Source organism: Physella acuta, unplaced genomic scaffold (assembly GCF_028476545.2).
Source record: "Physella acuta isolate Inbredline_101_S28 unplaced genomic scaffold, ASM2847654v3 ptg000186l, whole genome shotgun sequence".
Taxonomy (NCBI): Eukaryota; Metazoa; Mollusca; class Gastropoda; family Physidae; genus Physella; species Physella acuta.
This window is the reverse complement of record NW_026731705.1, coordinates 606,780-630,399: the sequence shown is the minus strand read 5'-3', so window position 1 is coordinate 630,399 and position 23,620 is coordinate 606,780. Positions and strand designations below refer to the sequence as shown.

Sequence of the window (23,620 nt, the reverse complement as noted above, 5' to 3'; positions counted from 1 at the left end):
GTCCGAAATGTTCGGGTTAGATAGATAAAAGGTATTAGTATCGAATTAAGAAATAAAAATTTTGGGGAGCAAAATGAAAATTTTATCGAAAACATGGGTATCTTGTTCCCTTATTCTGGCATGATAATTTTAGTTTTAACAGTTTAAGCCTTAAGGCTAGTGTAGGAAAAGTTTAAACTGCTACTAGATCTACTAGACTCTACTAACTAAAGGCTTATTCTAAAAAAAATTATACTTAAGTAAGGCTTAAAGTTAAAAAGCAAAGTTTAATTAAAGCTAGAAATTACATCTAGATCTAGATATAGGACTATAGATGTAGAATCTAAATCTAGATCTGTATATTCTTCCTAAATGTAATAGTAATAGTATATAATCTAGATCTAGCTAGAGTTACAAAGCGATTGTAGGAAAAAAAGTCACAGGAAAAAAAAACACAGGAAAAAAAAACACAGAAAAAAAGTCACAGGAAAAAAAGTCACAGGAAAAAAAGTCACAGGAAAAAAAGTCACAAATATATATTTGCATGATGCTTGTTAATACTTTTATGTATTGAATATTTAGAGTGTGCAAATTAACTTAGGATTAATTAAATGTAATGTAATGTGTGTAGGCTGTATACGCATAGGAATTTTTATAATTCATCTAAAAATATTTATTATGAAGTATGTAGATTGTAATTATTTGAAACTTAAGATTAGTAGCATTTAATAGAATGCTCCAAAGTCCACGTTTTTCATCGTGTTTTTTTTATACCAATATTAAATTACCGTGAAATGGTAAGTTCGTCGGACTTGCTGCCCTCAACTCATGGCAACAATAGTTATGTTTAGTTCAACCACCTTTACTGCCCACATTTATCACGCTCATTACATAACAAAACTTAGGATCAAAACAGAAAGCCGACAAGGTTCAAAGGCTGGCAATGACGCATAACGTCAACAACACCAAATATGTTCGGACAATGCCTACTGAGGAGAGGCCGACCAGAGAATAGCCTACGGCAAAATGTGCCTAAATTTCTTTTATAATTAACTTTTCTACCGCGAATTTAAATAAATACGTAACAAAAGTTGAGATTGTTGCGTTAATTATCTTAGAGTATTTTTACTTATAATCGTTATAAATCATAATGCTTTTAACGTCTATAAATAATTTATGCTATCAAAAAATACAACCCACAACAATAAACATACACAATTTTATAATTCTTAACAAATTAATAAAAATATTTCTAAAAAGATTTTTGTGACTTTTTTTCTGTGACTTTATTTCTGTGACTTTTTTTCCGATAAAATTTTTCCACTGTGACTTTTTTTCTGTGACTTTTTTTCCTAGCAAAAACTGTGACTTTTTTTCTGTGTTTTTTTTTCCTGTGACTTTTTTTCCGTTTACCTACAAAGCGCCGATAAATAAAAGTCTTCAGTCTTCATTATTCTCCAAGTTTTAACAAAAAACATGATTGAAATTAGATCTAGATTTAGAATAGAAGCTAGTCTAGATTTATACATGGTTCATAGCAGTAAAGCTATAGTAGAGAATCTAGTAAAACTAGGGAAAAATCTTAGTTTAGCGTCGTAAATTCGGCCAAAACTAGTAATGTAGGAGAGAGTTAATTAATGAATATGTCATTAAATATGAGTATATTTTCGTATATTTTGATAAAATATTATAAATAATTGAATAATAGATCATCATTTATCGTTAAATCAATTTAAATATCCTGGAATTAATTTTTATCAACCCTGTTCGAGATAGTAAATTTGCTATTAAAAACAGCAGCCATCTTAAGAAATTGTTATTTAGAGTAGCTTCCCTTTTATTTCTATTCGTATGAAAATGTATTTAAATATGATTGTCTTGTTGTATAGTCCGTATTACAAAGCATTTTTTTTTTTAAATTCTGCTCTTTAAAAACTGAATTTCCTAACAAACAACTTTATTAATTCTAGAAGCATTGTGAGATGCAACTTGTATTCATGTATTAAATTACGTTTTTTTTTACTAATGTTAATTTGATCTTACATTACTATATAGTTTGAGTTTTTTTCTTATTGTTTGAATGTTCACTATTTTCATTTCAGGTTTTTCTTTTCATCAATTTGTAATTCTATCGTAACTTATGAAATTTTTTGCTTCTCTTTACCTTAATTAAACCCCAAACTCCGTCATATTTTTGTTGTCAATGTCACAAGTCATAATGTAAAAAATTACGCTTCACTCTGCCTTATCTAAGATCTCTAACCATAATTTTGACAACATTAAATGTTTGTCATCATTTATATATACAGAGAGACAAAATGTATTATCCACCAGCTTCCCTCGTAAAACATCATCTAAAACAATGAGCCAGTCCACCCCTTAAGTGCGTGTTGTCATTATGGTCGATCGCCAGTCTCCACCTGCCAGACACATGTTGGTTATCCTTTGTTGTCAAATTGTCAATATCAAGTACACAAGTGAGTGATATGGGGTTGTCCATAAATGATGTCACATATGATTTGCTACGGGAGTGAGTGAAGATTTGTGACGTCAACTCAGGCGGCTTTGCAATTTATGACGTGTCGGTCTCATGAAAGGAGGTGAACGGGGAAAAATACCTAGGTGGTTGATGGAGAACCTCTATAATGCTGTGTTCAATCAAAATAACGATAATAAGCATTAGTATACGTATACCTTGCTTAAAACGAATCATCACAAATGTTGCAAGCCTGCTAGTTTAAGACATTCGGCAAAACGGCCGCAACACATTATCCCCGTCAAAAAGGCATGCCACCAAATGCCTGCCGACGCGTTAGAGCACCAGTAGGCTATCGCGCTTTGTAAGATGACGTAAATACTTGAATTCAATTTCGCTAAACTGCGCGAAAATTTAGTAATATTCCGTCGTTTGAGGAAATTTATTTTCTTGGATTTAAATTGAAATATCATGTTGACTGTCTGGCTCTTAATTTCCGAATATCACTTTTAATGTATCAAGATTCAGAACTATAATTTACTTTAATATAAGTGTCATCTTATCGTTTATTGTGGTTTTTATAAAGCGCAGAGCAGCTACAAAATCGGGCGGCCATCCTGTTTTCACCAAGCTTCTTTTGGAGCTTAATATGGGTAGTCTAGTTCTATACGGTGTGAGCTTAATACATTTTTAAAGGGCCGAAAGTCTCAAGACAGCAAGCTTGCAGAAATAACTACGTACGTTTAAATGGACGAGTGATAGATGTGTTAGGGGCTGTTTAATGAACACCAACTTATGTAATCATATTGAACGTCGCAAAAGCGTCAAAAACGCAGTGCTTGTTGTTTTTTTTTCTATAAAATTAGCCTAACGGTCGGCGGTACCGCTACATGACGTCACGTGCGAGCGTTAACTCGGCGACGATCTGCTAAGTGGGGGAATGAAAAAGGTGGGGTTCAAGAAATGCGACTCGGCAAGCTTTTTACATTTCTTGACCCTTCTTAATAGTTCTTTCGTCCCCATTGAGAAAATGGATCACCAATGAATGACGCGTCATACTTCTACATCGGGTCTTTCTCCCACAACCATCCCGTTTTCACGAGAAATAAAACCCTGACCCGTCTCCAAAATCACATCGCTGAGTTCTACTCAACTTCTCCCCACCACAAATCACAATTTCTATCTGAAACAATATGTTCATGTTTGCTCTGTAATAATGCACGCTGTCATTACTATCTTAAGAGCGACGTCATTTATGAGCGATCTAATATTGATTTGCTTACTGCAAATAAAGTGTTCAAAAGTTCGACCTCCCAACAATTGTTGTGGTCTTTGATGCACACTATTAAGTCTGATAAGGTCTATTAGTCATTCATGTCAACTATATTAAAAAAAAAAGAAAAATTACTATACAGGGGGTCATCCATAAATGATGACACGCTTTTTTTGACGATTTTTACCTCCCCCCCCCCCCTCCGTTACACGCACAAAAAGCCAGACCCCCTCCCCTAAAATGACGTCACACCTCAGCCTACAACCCCCCTCAAAATTGCAGTTGAATTGTTTTTAAACAGCTATATTTTTCCAAAATCTTGTCTAAACTCTGTCAAAATAGAGTATTTTAATCAATTGTTATTACAATGTATTAAAACAGTTTTTTAAAACGCAAAATAACGTCTATAATTCGTTTTGTAACATTGCTTTTTTAAAATGCAAAAGTGTGACGTCGCACCATCTGAACCCCTCCCCCTCATCACACAACGTCACAAAATTACGGACCCCCTCCCCCCTACGAGTGTGACGTCATTTATGGACGACCCCCCCCCCCCCGGCATATATTAAAACAATACAAAACAATCGTATTAAACCACAAAATCAACACAAAAGACATGCGAATAGACAATTTAATGAATTTATTGTTTTTAAAACATGGCCGCTGCTTGTATTTACTCATTGTTGTCTCGAACGGGGTAGTTTAAAGTTTATTCGGTAATCTATCGTTTTAGCGTAATCAATTCGGCTGCAGTAGAAATGTGCGGGAGAGGTAACTGATGAATATATTTGTTTAAATAAGTATAATTTAAGTCAAATGTTACAAAACATAACAGATAATTGATTTAATATAACAATCACTGACCAAAACAATTTAAAATATCATGAAACTAACTTTAAACAAGGTGTTTGAGATAAATATTAGCAGATAAAAACAGCGGCCATCTTTCCAAATAAAATTTAGAGTAGTTTCCCTTGATACACATGTCTATTCGTATGTATATTGTGTTGATTTTGTTGTTGAATATACATAGCTGTCTTGTTTAATAAAAGTGGGACAGAGGGCCATCTTCTTATCCTTAATTTCAATTGAAATTAAGGCTATGTATGTATGTACATCCAAGATCTCAAAGACTTTTGGGAGGTCCAACATTTATTAAACCCTTTTGTACTGATTAACTTGTCAATTATTAGGTCGTCCATATTCTTCATAAATGACGTTGGACTCAAAATATGGGACGGTGTAAAATATTTTTTCAAAAATGATGAAGAATATATTCGTGTTCGTTAGAAATTGTGATTAAGGGTTCGGGTATAGTAGAACTGCGATATGATATTAAATCATCATCTTGCTTTTAGTAACTATTGGGTGAGAGGGAAATCGTCGGGAAAAGTATGACGTCATTTATGGGCGATCCATTTAATTAAGCCTAGTTGTTTTTTTTTGTCTGTAGACATTAGTCTTAGGCCTACACCTTTTCTGAATTAAGATTATTGTGTTTTTTAAAATAGGTTCAAATTTTAATTAGTTACATTTGAATACCACATGGTTTGTTGTTTTTTTTTGGTTTTTTTTTTCCTTCTGCTATCATCAGTTTTTTTATTTCTTCAGTAGTCAATGTTTACCCCTCCCCACCACACATTATTACAACAACAAAAAACCACCCACTATATATGTCATAGCGTAGATATATAGAATTAGACTAGACGAGTAGAGGTTACCATAGGACGGTACGAACTTGACAGTAGACGATTTGGTGCGAGAGTATTGTGCGCGTGTTCAATAAAATTTGTGTGGCGTGAGTGTGACGTGAGCATGGTGCGACAATGTACCGATGACGTAAGACGCAGCAGTGAAGTTAGTTGGGGGTTAGATATAGTAGAAGACGGACGTATTTTTTGATATTGTACAAATGATCTATAAGTGTGTGTTAATAAAGTTCATGTTATTTCATAAACGAAGTTGTTGACATTGTTAATTAGTGTCTGCGGAACATAAGAGTGATTCCCGTCCTCCTCACGAGTATAATGGTTGCCGTATGAATAGTAGTAGATCAGAATATATTGAGATTATATATAAATCCCCCCCCCCAATCACAATATAGTGATATCTCCCTCTAGAAAAAAAAAAACTAGATGAACCTATAGTTCGTAGGAAAATTAGAATCTATCACTTAAAAAAAAAAGAAATACGTCATTTTTCTAAACCACGCCGTTTCATCCCCCAATAAGCACAACGTCACAAAGTTCGCGGCGCGTGTGACGTCATTTGTCATTAGGCTAATGTTTAAGAAAGAGATACCGCGTAATAAAAAAAAAATCAAAACAGGCACTAAATGACTAGGACGATGAGACTAGCGACATTTAGCCTGACGAATAGATCTAAATGACTTTAGTTCGGTGAATTATATTGGTGTTTAATTTATTACAGTTACAGTGGCATGATGTTCTCCCTCTACTATACAAATTCACGTGCTTTTAATTTCTGCAACATGCTGCCCTGAGATGTTCGGCTCTAAAATGCCCGTGACACAGCGGCTTCGGTAAATGCATTTAGGCTCCCGGTCCCACCTATAAACGTCTGTCCATTAAGCTCCACGCAAAACGTGTGATTAATATGTGGACATAAGCGGCGCTAGTGGTGGTGTCAACAGGGGCCAAGCTCAGGTCTTAAGCTAAAGGTGCTCCGCACTTCATAAAAGACAAAATTGATGTTCAGATATCGTCGGACTCTAGCGTTTTGCCGACGCCCGTACTCCTAATGCACAGTCGTAGAGGCTGTCCACTGCTAACACTATTTTATGTTAAATTTAAGCCAATACTGAGCTGTGGCTTTACATTAGCTCAGTGGCGTAGCGAGGTCGAGTGTCACCTGGTGCGGCACTTAATGGTGTCTTGGACTCTTGTCGAATATTGTTGACAGGAGCTACTTGGTTTGAGCCTTATTGTCAGAAGTTATTTCATTTGGAGTCAATATAGTGCGGCTTATTTTCGTCGGTAGGCATTTAGTGGCAGGCCCTTTTTGGCGGGGATGATGTGCTCAGGTTGTTAAACACCGCTTAGGACAACAGGCATGCAATAGTTATGATCATTCGTTATGAACAAATGTATGCATGAAAACGAAAGCTTTCTGTTCCTCAATTTCATTGAGCACAGCTTTAAAGAAGATTCCAAAATAGACGTCACGCATCCCCCCCCCCGACCACCCTGCGTAAGTTGACGGCACATTAGCATAGCATATGTGACATCGTTTATGGATAACACCATATAACTCATTTTGGGTATTTGGTATCAACATTTTGACAACAAAGGTTATTCAAAATGTATATAGGACTTGACATCTACCATAAATGACATCGCACACTTAAGGGGTGGAGTAACTGGTTTTGAGACGACGTTTTACGCGGGAAATGGGAGGGGTAAGAAACGTGAAACGTTATGTATTTCGCCAAATACAAAAATGCTGAATATATCGTTTTCATTAGAATTATGGCTTGACTTTTTAACAGGCAGGGCAAAAAGGTAATTTTCGACATTACGACTATTTCGTAACGGCGAAAATGAGGGGGGGGGGGGGGGGGGTTAAGGTGAAGAAAGGTCAAAAAACGGGACGTCATTTATGATTAAATCACTAATTAAATGAAAAAAAGCATGAAAATATTACATGAAAATAGCAAACAAACAATAATACCAGCCGATCATACACTATTCTCAACGACACTGTCGTTGAGTAGCTTATCAACAGTGTCGGTATATAATAACGCTATAGATTTTTTCTCATTTGATTCTGTCGTTGAGACTCTAATTATAGTTATAAACTGTAAAAACCAGCTAACGGAATAAAACCATTTCGATTAATTAATCGCTTAAAATATTTAATATAAGAAAAATTAAACAACCATTCATTTTACAGAGCTAATAATAATTAATATTATAAAAATGTATCTTCTGTCTTTAAAATTGAAAATTAAATTATTTTTAGCAATATAAATTAATACAGTGGATTGCTGAATTTAATTGTGATCACAGTTATGATTAATTTTAGAGATTATATGATTAATTTATACACAATTAGAATTACAGAATATTGATTATTCGGTATAGAAAACATTGGGGTAGAGATTACTAAACGATATAATATAGGATTATGTAATATATAATATATTAGTATATTATTATAGAATCTAGGCTATACAACAAGTAATACATGATATGATTGCAAAATAGAAAAATATACATAATATAAAGGCCCATTTTGTAATCGAATTTAAGACTCATTTCGTTTACAATATGTTATTACAAATATAAAATTGTAGAATACGTAATAGCTATTTTTATCGAATTTATACATAGAATGTGCTATATAATCTTAAGAACATGATTATGTAGTGGCGTAGGTACAAGGTGTGCCAAGGGGCTATACCCCCCCCCGATATATATATATATATATATATATATATATATATATATATATATATATATATATATATATATATATATATATATATATATATATATACATATTTACTGTACTCAAGTAGTACCCCTAACCAGAGGCGTCACAAGGTGGGGGCGGGGCTGAGGACTGCGCAAGGTGGAAAAATTTCGGGGGTGACTCCATGGCCAAAAATAGCAAAATATATAGAAGAAGTATGCATTTTGACAGTTCAATAAATGACTAATGGGAGTTAACTGTACTAATAACTGACTGCAGATAAAAAAAATATACAATTAACTGTGCACGTTTAAAAACTATCACCCGGGGGGGGGGGGGGGGGTGAGGGGAAATCACTCAAACGGCAAAATGTACAGGTGAATACATGCTTGTTGAATTTTTGGATAACAGATTTGATAAGCGACGACCGGAGAGAGGCTGATAACAATATCTAATAATTTACGATGAAAACGATGCTTTTTTCACATGAATTAATAGGTGGATTATGTGCAAAATTTGACGCCATTGGGGAAAATGGGAAGTCACCAAATGTAGCTATATATATATATATATATATATATATATATGCATATATAGAATTATGTATATTTCTCTCTATGTATATATATAATGAAGTTTCGCTTGTTTGTTTGTGGGTTTGTTTATGTCCTCTATGCAGCACTACACCTTTCATCCTATGGCCATGCAACTTAAGTTAAGAATACCACTGGATATATTTCACAAGCACGGTGCCCCAGCAGGGCGCGAATCGATTCTTCCCTATATAGGGTATTTATACGAAAAAGTAGATTGCGGTTTAATCCCGTTCATCCGCTCGCCATAAAACATCAGGGGAGGTTACAGTAAGAAATTCTTTTTTTTTTATTTTAACAGGGCGGCGCTCCTGGAGGGTGCATTTTTTCTCTACACAGTTTGTAAAAAACAAAACGGATGCTGTTTGACATCGTTCATCTGAGTGCCGTTAAACTTTCGAGAGTTAATGAAAACACTCACGAGAAGGTTTCTTTGAAAACAAAAATTAAAATTTATTATGGGCGTTTCCCTAGAGGGTGCGATTTTTGTTAATAAATGGCTTGGCGCCCGAAAATCCAGGGCGGCGATATTAAAACTTGAGCCTTCTGCATGGGGGCTAAGGTAAAAAAGCAACAACAGGCGCAGCCGCCGGCGCCCCGGATATTACGTAACCCGAAGCGCCCCGTGCTACCATGTGAACACTACGACGCCTACGTTCGTTTTTTTTTAAATTTATACACTAAAGACACGATGGTCAACAATAATTTGACTATATAGAATCAGGCGCGTCTGCCGGCGCCCCGGCAGGATGCGATTTGGCGCCCTGGGATATACTAAGGTTGTGTTAAAGAGCACTCTACAATATTGACTCTGTGGCACACGACATTCGATGACAATTCGTTTGACCCGGTGCGCGCCCCCCCCCCCCCCTGGCTTCGGGAGGGACACTATGAGTTTTAAAAGAGCGTCCTACAGTAGGGAAACTTTTGTCTACTGCACCACTGGCGTGTGGTCTAGCGCCTCCGTGTGGGTCCCTCATAAACAGTATTGCGCCTACGTTCGTTTTAAAGAGTGCGATACATTATGGATACAATGGGCTACTGTGTGCGGTAGAATTTGCGCCTCAACAACTATGATGAAAGCAATATAACACCGGCTTTGATTACATTTAAATTGTTTAGATTTAGAAATCAATGTCAAGCGTAAAAAAATATGTGATTGCTAATGTAATTATGGAATCCTCTTAAAATATTGCGTCAGTCGGTCTTCTGAGACCGCAGCAACGCGCGGGACGGGTACGCTGGTTTAATATATATTTCTTCTAAATAAATAATTCTCTTCATGGATACCATAGAAAACACCAAGCGGTAAGCGCCCCTTGCAGCCCCCTCTCTTTCTCTCTATCCCTACCACCCCGATCCCTACATGGTCTGGTGAGCTGTGGTTCAAGCTAAATGTTTACAATACTCTCCTTTAGTATGTTCAGGCTTTTTTTTTCATTTATGGGAAGGGGTGATCGGAAATTTTGACGACACATTTTTGCTTTCATCTGTTATTTCGGGCTTTAAAAGGTTGCTTTTGGTATTAATTCATTTATTAACTCAATGTTTATCGAGGTCAGTACATATTATAATAAACCAGGAGTGATCTCCCCTAAACTTTCTCGAATATTCTAATATAACACTACCGGGAATGGCAACTCGAGAAATAGACATGATTTTTAATCCACTTTAAATACTTAAACTTTTTAAAATAGAATAAAACCTTGTAGAAAAAAGAATTGCACACCAAGTGAACGCCAAATAAAGATGTGCATAATAGTGCGCAACATTATTAGTACTTCATAAATTTACGTGCGTTTTTTTGAGAAATCGGAAATAGCGTAAATTAGTACTTCCTGTCAACGGAATTTACTCAAAATTTGACAGAAGGCAGAGAATTAGATCTTTTACTTACATGTGAAATTTCATTTATCTATCTGAAATAGTACTCAAGTTATAGGCTTTTGAAAAATTCAAAGTAGAAAAAGTACCACTTTCGGTTATCGGAAATCGCTCAAAAGTTTATACTATTTTGATAAAATACTTATATATGAAATTTCATCAACCTGGCTGTAACGGTACTCAAGTAATCGTGTTTACACACAGACACACACAGACACACAGACATACGGACAAGATTGCAAAATTATGTTTTTCCGTATCAGTGAGGTGTAAAACGTCGAGATTTGTAAAAAAAATCTCGATTTTTTTTTTTTTGCACGATTACAAGACTTTCTCTATACTTCGTATATACGAGAAAGTAAAAATGCAGTTTCAGGGGAACGGCGGAGGGGGTTATGTGTTGAGGTGTGGTGTTTTTAAAGAGAGTGGTGGTGGGGGGGGGGGGGGGGAAGCGAAGATCTGGCTTTTTGTGAAAATGTGTTACAATTAGAGAAGGGGGGTTGGGTGCAAAATCGTCTGAAGAGTGAGTCGTCGTTAATGGGTGACCACTTTATGATTGTATATTGACGTCACCATCATTTTGGGCGGTGGCTTTATGTGACGATATGTAACGAGAAAAAAGAGGGTTGAGTTAATGGCGTAGCATTTATTTTGCATTTTTTAAGGATACAAATAATAAAAACACTGCTTATTTTGTTTTACATGTGTGACGACATTGTGTTAAACCAAATGTATTGAATAGTAGGACTTACAGATTATTAGTTCTCTCCCCCCCCCCTGAAGCAATTATCCCCTGTCATTTACCCCCCGCCAAGGAGGACATCCCCCCCCCCCACGGACACACCTCTTAAGGTACAGCTGGGGTTAGGGTTATGGTTAGGGTTACGGCTAGGGTTAGGGTTAGCGTTAGGGCTAGGGTTAGAGTTAGGGTTAGCGTTCTGGCCAAGGTTAGGATTATGGTTAGGGTTACGGCTAGGGTTAGCGTTAGGGCTAGGGTTAGAGTTAGGGTTAGCGTTCTGGCCAAGGTTAGGATTATGGTTAGGGTTACGGCTAGGGTTAGGGTTAGCGTTAGGGCTAGGTTAGAGTTAGGGCTAGAGTTAGAGTTTGGGCTAAGGCTAGCGTTCGTGCTAAGGTTAGGATTATGGTTAGCGTTAGGGCTAGGGTTAGAGTTAGAGCTAGAGTTAGGGTTAGCGTTCGGGCTAAGGTTAGGGTTAGCGTTCGGGCTAAGGTTAGGGTTAGGTTCAGAATTAGAGTTAGTGTTATGGTCAGGGTTAGGATTAAGGCTAGGATTAGGGTTAGTGTTATGGTCAAGGTTAGGCTGAAACCTAAGTCTAGAGTTGGTTTTGGTTATGTGTTAAGTTTTAGGCTGAGGTGAATGCTTAGGGTTTGGTCATTTTTTTATCGATTAGGATTAAGGAAATACATAGGTATAGAGTTTGAGTTAGGATCATAACTTGAGGCCGGGGGGGGGGGGATTCTCCAGGGGGGTTATTGACAAGGGGTAATTGCCCCGGGGGTAAATACGGGAGGGGGGGGGTCTCCTCCGGGGCAGTGTTTCTTCCAGACTTTTTTCTCCGGGGGGGCACTGGAAATCTTCGGGGGGGCGGTAAACTTTCTTCGGGGGGGCGGACACAGTTAAAAGTATATATTTTCTATATAAATTATATAAATTTCATTTCGTTCGGGGGGGCGGTAAAAATTTTTCGGGGGGGCTTCGCCCCCCCGAAGAGATGCCTGGAAGAAACTCTGCTCCGGGGGGGGGGGGGGGGTAATTGACGGGGTGGGGGTAATGTCATGTAGCCAGGTCCACTATTAGAAAGCCAAGATTCCAAACTTTGTAGCCTTATGTAGGTAATCTAATCTCATACAAGTTCTTGAAAGCAACATCAAAGACGAGAAATAAGAAGAGCCATCGTTGTCGGCTTATTTAACAGGGAAGTCTTAGTCTAAATCAATCCACGACAATGTCTTTAAGACAATAAACCTTAACTTTGCTTGAAATAACAATATCGTTCTTCATTCAGTCAAACTCAACATTATGGCTTCACTGAACTTTGTCATTGAAATGCATGTGTAGTTTGAAATGTGTGTCTGTTAAAATTGTACAGTTGATACCGAATATATCCAGCCTTTTTCTTCTTCGTTCAGTTGCTTTTCTTTCTGGATTTCTTTTATCTTTTGTCAATCCAAAAACAAGTGTTGTATCCCCAAGATAGGTTGCTATCCCCAACTATAGAGCCTCATCTACACGGGAGATTGAACTCAGGACTTCTCGGTTTAGCAACCACGAACTTTACAAGTTCTTGATTTTGGTATTGGCGTGTCAGTTTTCTTCTTTATTTAGTCGACATCTAAAGTTAAACAAAAACAGTTGCCTAGCTCAGCAAAAGTCAATGTAGGCCAATTATGCCCAGTGTAGCAATTAGCAACATCAAAGTTGATTTGGATTCCATGCAACACTCATTCCATACTTCTCTAGTGTGGAGGTCTTTATTATTAATATTATCCTGTTTGTTTGATACTTTTCTTTAACTTAATAATAATAAACATAGGCACTTTTTGCCTGGAGTACAAACTGGGTCACAGTATTCTCTGGTAAACAATTAAGTTCTTTTCCAAATAAGTGCTCAGCTAATAGAAACAGCATTCCTAGATTATTTTATTATTTTTTTTTTTTTTTAAAGGGCTTCAGCTGTTTTAATGTCAACTTGTGCTGGGAATACTGTAACTACATACAACCCTTTTCAGCTTTCAATCACTTGCATCTTATGTACAAAGTTAGAAAACCAAATACATCAAATTTTGAGAAATAATTTATTTATCAAACCTGACAATTGCATATAATTATAAAACCAAACATTAATATATCAAGATTATTGCAATTATCACCATTTGCAGATTCTTGTTTAATTATGGTAGATGGAAGTATTAGTTGCCTTTTACATCACTTTTCACTTCCTGAAACAAAACAAAATGATTTTCTTAATCATCCATCTGAAATAATAAAATTAGCAAAAAAAAAAAATAATCTTTAGTTTAAATTAGTTTAATACATCAAAACAAAACAAGAAAAAAGTGATTGAATGAGATGAATCATGGCATAGATATCTATAAAATTTTGCTTTAGTGATAAAGGGGGGAAAATTTGAGTTATTTTAAGAGAAACATAAGATATAGAAATAAACTATTAGGCCTAATTTAAATAATTTAATTCCTTTCTCCCAAAACACTACATGTAACCTTAAAAAAAGAAAACTTAAAATTTATCAATATTTACCTTGTGTATAAATTCTTCTGTACATCTACTGTATCAGCTTGACGCTCATTAGGTATGCCTAGTTCCTGTTGAGCAGTTAAGACAGATTAAGTAAATAATTCAAATTTGTAAGACAAACCACTAAATGATAATGTTATATATATATATATATATATATATATATATATATATATATATATATATATATATATATATATATATATATATATATATATATATCCTTCCTGCAAATCAGCATATTTTGCAAAACAAATATTTAAAAAAATACATATTGTATCAATCTTCACCACTGACTTGGTTTTACTAGGTAAAATACTTTTTAAATACAATATTTATACAAATAAAAATCTATCTCAATCAACATGTTCAAAATAAACCAAAGCAAACTTGTGATAACTTACCTGATTAATGTTTGAGAGGATTCACCCAGTTCTTGCCACTGAAGCAGATTAGATGCGTGTGTTATAATACTTGTGATATACTGATTGCAATTTTTTTCACTTTTAGTCCTGGAGATCTATGTTGTAGGCATAGACTGTTAAACCTGGATAGTAATATTATAGAAGTATATATACCCCAACAAATGACAGCAAAGAGGAGGACAAAGACGAATTCTACAACAGGCTAATGACCATTATCCAGAACCGCCCAAGAAGAAACATCCTTATACTCATGGGCGACTTCAATGCTAAGATTGGAAGCGACAACAGAGGATATGAAGAATGTATGGGACAGCAGGGTTTAGGTGAGATGAACGAAAACGGAGAAAGATTTGCTGACTTGTGTGCCACAAATAATTTAGTCATTGGCGGTAGTCTCTTTCATCATAAAAGGATACATAAAGCTACTTGGGTATCACCCGACCTATCTACAGAAAACCAGATAGACCATATATGTATCATAAAAAAGTTCAGGAGATCACTTCAGGATGTACGCGTCAAGAGAGGAGCTGATGTTGCTTCAGACCATCACCTACTGGTAGCTAAAGTAAAACTCAAGCTGAAGAAAAACATGTTGGAAAACAAAAGGAAATACAGGTACAACACAGGCCTGCTAAAGGACCCATCTAAACTCAACGAATTTAAACTTCATATGTCCAATAGGTTCCAGGTACTACAAGAACTAATAGAAGAAGAGACGATACAGGAAACATGGGAAAAAACTAAAAGTATATTAACATCAACATGCGAAGAAGTGCTAGGCCCTATCAAAAGACAAGCGAAGGAATGGATATCAGCAGATACCATGAAAATTATTGAAGAGAGAAAAAGAAAGAAGGCAACATTAAACAACAGCCGCACACGGGCTACGAAATTAAAAGCACTGGAAGAATACACCGAAACGAACAAAAATGTAAAGAAACACATAAGGAAAGACAAACGGAGCTATTTGGAACTGCTGGCAAGAGAAGCGGAAGAAGCACTGTACCATGGTAATATTAGGGACGTGTACAATACAATTAAGAAGATATCTGGTAAGTACAGTAAGCCAGAGAGGCCAGTGAAAACCAAAGATGGAAAGACAATACCTGATGCGGAAGGACAGATGAAGAGATGGGTAGAACATTTTGAAGAACTACTGAATAGACCAACACCAGAGTGCACGCAAGACATACCACCAGCTGAAAGTGACCTCCCTATAGACTGCAACCCACCTTCAAAAGAAGAGATACATAGAGCTATAAAGCAGCTGAAAAATTGGAAGGCTCCAGGAATAGATGGTATACCGGCAGAAGCACTGACAGCAGATATAGAAACTAGCACCACACTATTATACACACTCTTCAAGAAAATCTGGGAAGATGAACAAATACCAGAGGAGTGGAAGGAGGGACTACTCATAAAGCTTCCAAAGAAAGGCGATCTTAGTGCATGCTCTAACTATAGAGGGATAACACTTTTGTCCATCCCAGGCAAAGTCTTCAACAGAATATTATTAAACAGAATGAAGGAAGCCATAGATCCCCAGCTTCGAGATCAACAGGCGGGCTTTAGGAAGGAAAGGTCATGCATAGACCAAATTGCTACCCTGCGCATCATCATTGAACAGACCCAAGAGTGGAACTCATCTCTCTATATTAATTTCATAGACTATGAGAAGGCCTTTGATAGCCTGGATAGGCAGTCAATGTGGAAATTGTTGAGACACTACGGGGTGCCACAGAAAATAGTCAACATTATTATGTCTTCATATGAAGGTCTCAAGTGTAGAGTAGTGCATGGCCAACAGACTACAGAGGCCTTCCCAGTACGGACCGGAGTAAGGCAGGGTTGCCTACTTTCACCATTCCTGTTCCTACTGGCCATAGACTGGGTTATGAAGATGTCAACAGAGAAAACGCGAAACGGTATACAGTGGACATTGTGGAGCCAGCTGGATGACCTGGACTTTGCTGACGACCTGGCCCTCCTTTCTCACACACAACAGCAAATGCAGGATAAAACCAACAGGGTTGCAAATTTTTCTACAAGCCTGGGTCTGAACATCCACAGAGGGAAAAGTAAAGTTCTCAAAGTCAATGCATCAAACAACAACCCTATAACACTGGCAGAAGAAGCCCTAGAAGAAGTGGATAGATTCACCTACCTTGGAAGTATTGTTGATAAGCAGGGTGGGACAGAAGCAGACATAAAAATAAGGACGGGTAAGGCAAGAGCAGTCTTCAACCAACTAAAAAATGTTTGGGGTTCGGGAGATTTAACCATTAGAATAAAAATCCGGATCTTCAACACACTAGTAAAACCTGTTTTACTCTATGGAGCTGAGACATGGAGAATAACTGCTATAAATAAGAAGAAAATACAATCATTTATAAACGCATGTCTCAGAAAGATCCTGCGAATTCGCTGGCCTAAAACCATCAGAAATGATGTTCTTTGGCAACGGACAAATCAACTGCCAGTGGAAGTAGAGATCCTCCAGAGAAAATGGAAATGGATTGGCCACACACTCAGGAAGCCTGTATCCAGCATAACAAGACAGGCCCTCACCTGGAATCCACAAGGCAGGAGGAAGAGAGGCAGACCAAGAAAGACCTGGAGACGTGACCTGGAAGAAGACACCAAGAAGATTGGATACACCTGGGGACAGTTGGAGAGACTAGCCCTGGACAGAGACGTCTGGAAAGCTCTTGTCAGCGGCCTATGTCCCAGTAGGGACGACAGGCAAACATGACATGATATTATATCTAGTATAATATAAATATTTTAAAATATAAATGACACTAAATTATATTTATGATCATTGGAAATAAAAATGGTACAATCAAGTTATAAAAAACAAATAAAATTTAAAGCAGCTTATTAATAATTGTCATACCTTTTCCTGCTTTTATGTCAAATGTAAGAGGTAATAGAGAAAGAACATCTTGTGTCATTTAGTATGCTGTAGTCTTATTACTGGTAAAAATCAGATCTTCCCTTTTTTTTGGGTGAACCTGTAAAAGAGAAATTACAACATGGATAAACACAATGAATTTCATATCTAATCCTCAACTAGTTACCCACCCCAATCCTAACCTCATTTTTTAAAACCAATTTCTAAATATGTTTTCAGAACAAATTTATGTTAAGTCTACCTATTTTAATGTTCAGAATACTAATATTTATCAAAACTACCTCCAGTTGAAATTCAAGATACCATACCTTTATAAAAAATTTATTATGACTTTAACTTTGTGTAGTTGTTATTTAGGCTATTTGTTTATATTATTTAAATTAATATTTCATGCCTTGTTTTAAAAAGATCTACAAGTCTACTTTTGATTTTATGGTATAATCTGATAAAAAATTAGGCTGCTTCATCTGAAAACTAAGGTCAATGCAAAGACTCCCAAATTAACGATAAGTGGGTTTGTATAGATATTGTATATAATTACTAGCCCAATAGTATTACTCTACGACCAATATATAGGACTTAATGTATCAGACCTAATTCCTATAATTAGGCCTACTAATCATTAAATAATTAATAGATCTAACAATTATGGGCCTTAGCTGACATAGAGAGCTGAATACTTAACTAAACATTTTTAAAAATTATGGTAAGCTAAGTGAGTTGAATTATTTTATTTAGATAGGCCTAGGCTATAATATACTCTATAGTAGTCTATAGTTAAGTGATAGCCGCAGAGTAGCGTATATCATAATAATTTCAAATGAAATCTATAAGCAACATTAAGCCTCTGCCTTGTTGCCTAATTAAAAACTAAAGCCTATTAAGCCTTTTCCTAATAAGCCTTTGGCCTAATTTAAATAACAGCCTATATAATATATAAATAGGCTAAACTACTTGTAAGACCTAATAATAGACTAATGACTAAGAGAGTGCTAGGCCCCTTTCCGATATTATATAATAAATGCTTGATCGATATCATAATCTAACACTGATTACATTAATTTACATAAGGCCATAACATCTTAACTCTAATGGCTAATAATACTTTTTCTACTAATAAAATAGGCTAGGTCTAGTTTTAACTTAGGCCTAATAGTAATTAGTAATTATAATAAAGTAGGCCATTTTATGACATTTATAAAATTTTTAGTAGATGGCCGAGCCTTAAATTTAAATACTAAAATAGATTTAGCATACTATGCCTATTGTTGGTCTAATTAATAATTTATTTTTCATTTAGAATTTTAGATCTCCAAAACATAGGCCTAGGTCCTAAATAAATTATTTTTATTTTATTGAGCCCGCCTTAATGTATAAGTCAAGTATAAGATGTGATCTGTTTTTTTTAATAAAAATAACCCTACACAATACTAGGGATTTATCTAATATCTAGTACTACTTTAGGCCTATTTAATTATTTATTAGTAGGCTGAATAAAATCTAAAGCTATACTTTATTACTATATTGGCCTATTATTCTATAATTAATTTATGTTTTCTTTCAATACATAGTAGGTCCTGTGGTACCTCAACATTCTAGTGCCTCGACATACCAGATTTTTTAAATACGAGCAGTTGAGCGAGTAATATTTCGCTTTGAGTTACGCGCAAAATTTGAGATACCATATTTCACAGTTTATGGAAAAGAAATACCCCCAAAAAGATGCAAATGATTATTTATCACAGCTATTTAATTATAATAATAAGCGTCTTACTCAGATTTGCAGCATTATGAAAGGGAGAAAGAAATAAACTTCCTAAACAAGTTTTATTTTAAGCTACCAGCACATGAAAGTGACTTAAATTAAGCATGGCAAAAAAGAAGAGAAAAGCTGTCAAGAAAATTAAGCTACCGTAGGCCCTAATAATTTTATGTTTAAGTCTTAATAAGTGCAACAATGCTCAGTGAATTTTAGCCATAATCATTAATGGCATTAAGTTTATGAATAATGTGTACTTTTGTGTAGCTTTAGTATATTTTTAGACCTAAGCCTAAGCTTGTAGATATAGATCTACAAACAATTTGAAATAGAAGAGATTTAAAATTGAATAGATCCTAAAGAACAGATATGCCACGGAAATAATTATCTTTCTATACTACTATTTATCTAGTCAATCTAGACTAGCTAGTGCTACTGAAAAATTACTAGATTCTATCATTTACTTTCGACGCACTAGGCATACTTTTAACTTTCTCTCTCTAGATCTAGTCAATAATGTAGATTTCTAGATCTAGATCTAAATGTAAATCTAGATCTTGTAGATTTACGTAGGTTTTACATCAGTGTAAATCGTTGATCAAGTAGATCTAATCTAGATCTGGACTAGCTCTCGTCAAAAGAAAATGGCTGGAATATTAGCTTCAAAACACCTACAGTTTATGCTTTCCTAATTGTGGAGAGCATGTTTAATTATTTAGTTAGTCTCATATAAATTCAATTTTCTTCAAATTATAAAAAGAATAGCATATAATTGTAGAGCTTTAAAAATGCAATCCAACAGTACCAATTTTATTAATTTAGCATAATCGGTTGATTAAATATAATTTTTTTAGTGTCGCAAATAAAATATATAGAAACGCGACCAAAAACGCAGGTAAAAAGTCAAATTCACTTGTTTTAAAGCTAGTAAGCAAGAAAAGACATGATTCTTTCTTACTATTGAAATCAGTTTGCTTATACCTACATTTTTTTACACCAAGGTGAAAGTAAATAGTTTATATACATTTATAAAATGCCATTTATATAATTTATTGTATGTTTTGTGATGAATTTTCAATTGGAAAATACCGCATTTGGAAGCAGAAAGGTAAATTCTACAGAACAGATGTTGTTTGGAATGTTATAGATTATAGATCTAGGCCTACATCAAAATGTTTGTTTAATAAAATTCAATTAGAGTCCACCCATTTCTGATGGGTACCTGATATACATTGGGGAAATTAAAGGTAAAAAGTAAAGGCGGCTGTGAATATCGCTGACCACACGGACAATCACTTCATATGCCGAGGTCAAGAAACATGAACTCTACTTCATCTGCCAAATAGATTGCTTTGTCTACAGAGGAATCTTAATTAATGTTTACAGGGGCCTAATAAAATTGAGTTATGTTTGTAAAAACAGTGGGCCTAAGCTTTAAAAACTTATTTTGGTCAATATCGGAAAAAATAAAAATCTTTTCGACTAAATGGGTTGAAAAAAGCTTTGAATTTGTTTCATTGTTTGTTATTATATCTTGTAGTATTTAGAATTGAAGCTTTCTTTCTTAATTACAAGTTGTATTAATTTCAAACCTTAATGTAATTTCTTTTTAATTCAGTATTAGCCTAAATGTAAGGTAGGCTACAGAATTCAGATATTACCTATGGTTTTGTGATTTTTATATGTTTATAACATTTGTGTTTATGAAATGACCTAATGAAGTTATCAAGCAAAGTGTTTTATTATTATTTTAATAGGCCTGCAAGTTATAAGTACAAAATATAGATATCTAATCACTAGATCTAGATCTAGGTCTAAGTTTAAGAAAAAACTACCAAAAGGGTTTGAAATACTTAAATATAGATCTAGATTCTAGTACTAAAAGTAGCTATGTTTTGAAAAAAAAATATCTTAAACTGGAGACATTCAATTTAAAAGTCATTATAAAAACTCCACGATCTAGATTTATTTCTAGATCTCTAGTAGGAATACAGATTTAGAGGCTTTCCCATCAGTATCAATGTACTATCTTAGCTATGTGGGAGGTCAGTACGAGTTCACTGGGAAAAAAATCGGATCTGCCGTAGGGGGGTGGGTTTAGTGCGCAAATGCTCCTGACCGATTGCCAAAAGGTACAGAAATTCTAAAGATACATTTTAAAAGAAAAATGGACGGCTGAACTGCAGTTATCAAAATATCTGTGTAAGTAGAAGTATAAATAATAATATTTTACACAAATATAGCTGTCTTTTGCTAAATCTAGCTCAATTTCCACGAAAATCGCATCCGGTCGCAATAATTTTTATATCAGCTTGTCGGCCATTCAACGATCTATCACGTGTAGCAGACGCCAAACAGATTTACCCGTATGGTATTGCGCGAATGCTATTTTTAGCAACAGTGCCGAGACGCGATCGAAAAAAACGAACTAGAAAGTGGCCATAAAAAAGCGGGTCAGGGGAGGTAATTCAACTCGCGTTATGAGACTAGCTAAATTATTGTTTTATTTTCATCGACAGTGTTGACTGAGAAACCACCAAAGGGTTTTATTCTCAACGACACAGTCGGAGAGAGGCTCAACGATTCTGTCGTTGAGATGATCCGCATGGGGTGATAATACAAACAATAAGAATTAACTCAAACTAATATTTAAATAAACATTAGATATGTAGTGGTAGCTCTATAAAAATAGGGAGTATCTTAATGTGTAAAAATTGCATCTCATAATAATAATTCTAGAACTGATGTTTATTGTCAGTCAATTAAATTGTTTAAAGGGCAGAATTTAAAAAAAAAACGCATGCTTTGTATTTAAACACAAGACTAACGTATTTAATAGCAAACATCAATACATTTCCATACAAATAGAAATTAAAGGGAAATGACTCAAAATAATATTTTCTTAAGATGGCCGCTGTTTTTAATAGCGAATTTAGTATCTGGAACATCGATGTTAAACCTTAATTTCATGACATTTTTATTGATTTAAACCTTAAATGTGGTTTAATATTCAATTATCTTTAGTATTTTAGTAAAATATGCAAAAATATATTCACATCTAAGCCATATTTGATAGTTACCTTATCCCTACATTACTAGTGACGGCCGAATTGATTACGCTAAAGCGATAGATTACCGTTTATTCCAGGATATTTATGACTGGTTTGGTCTTGGATTGTGATTTGTTATTCAATTATCTGTTATATTGTGTAAAATATGACATAAATATGGCCAATTGAAAGAAATATTGGTAATCTATCGTTTTGGGTACGTAAAATCGCCCGCGGCTATTTATGTACGAAAACGTTACCTCATTGTCAAGGCTTTAATAGAAGTATATTGTCATACTTTTGTGTCAAATATTATAGATAAATGAATAATAAACCTAAATCAATGGCTAAATATATCGATATAGGCCAGAAATTAACTTTAAACAGCAGTGTCTGTGAGCAAGATTTGCTATATAAACAGCAGCCATTTGTAAAATAGAGTGACTTCCCCCTGAATCTGGCGCTAAAAGCTTATAAAAATAAAACTTAGACAAGATGGCTGCTATAGTAAATGAGCATGATTGCATCTGTTGGAAACATCGCTAGTCTTCATTTATTACGGAAATGTTTTAATTCAATTGTTTAAAAACAGGTACATAAATGAATCAAGGAAACATTTTTGAATTTTTTAAAACATAAATCCTCCTCAAAATGTGAAATAATTATTAAAATTTAAGGAGTCACCTGTTTTTCACATTACAAATCGCGGGCGATTTTACGTACCCAAAACGATAGATTACCGAAATATTCATTAGTTACCTTCATCGCACATTACTAGCTACGTTGGAATTTACGACGCTAAACTAAGATTTTACCAAAACTAGACCTATAATTAGATTTAGATCTAGATCTGTGTTGAGATCATGAGGATTTTGGAAAACCAAAAGCTGAGACTGAGTGTAACGCAGTCTAGAGCCATGACTTTCATCGCTAGCAGAAATGAAGATCGGCTTTCGATAGCCAGGACAGTTTAAATTTTTATTGCCATAAACAACTTTAAAGAAGCCAAAAAAAAAAAAAAAAGTTTAGTAGACTAGTAGTTCTACAATATCACTATCAAGTATCAGAGGGTGTAACGTGAAATAAGAAGTGGCGTTTGAGTATGGGAAATGGGACAGTCAATTTGTTACGGGAAACGCTCTGCGAGTCGCGTAATAACTTCGAAAAAAAAAACATTTTAGGGGGGGGGGGGGAGGGGGGAGAGGGGACACTGGTAAAAGTTAATGTTTTCTATATAAATTCTACTTCGTTCGGGGAGGGGGGGGGGTGAGGGCGGTAGACGTTTTTCAAATGATGCCAAATACAGTATAATTATGGACATTAAACTTTTCATACAGAGTGTGTAAGATTTTTTTTTATTTGCTTCCATAGCCTAAGGCAGTTGTGGGAATAGATTTGTATGAATTTTGAGTTGTCTCCCCTAGATTGTTTACTGTCCCCAGTAACGCCTACGGTTTAAACAAATTGTGTTGTTCAAGATGACTTAAATTACTAAAAACGAAATGTATTTACCTTTAATTTGATTCCAATTTTAATTATCAAAATTATTCGTTAGCCTA

At 35.1% G+C, this 23,620-nt stretch overlaps 1 protein-coding gene and 1 long non-coding RNA gene across 2 annotated transcripts in view; both read right to left on the bottom strand.

The window, feature by feature from the left end:
* Positions 1-23,620, bottom strand: part of LOC131936746 (uncharacterized) — a 53,206-nt gene that overhangs the window by 16,589 nt on the left and 12,997 nt on the right. The window lies entirely within an intron of this gene.
* On the bottom strand, positions 13,494-18,978 carry LOC131936724 (uncharacterized). Its single transcript, XR_009386087.1, has 5 exons — positions 18,839-18,978; positions 17,235-17,352; positions 14,318-14,460; positions 13,917-13,981; positions 13,494-13,597 (listed from the first exon to the last, which is right to left on the bottom strand). It is a non-coding gene; the product is annotated as an uncharacterized LOC131936724 (long non-coding RNA).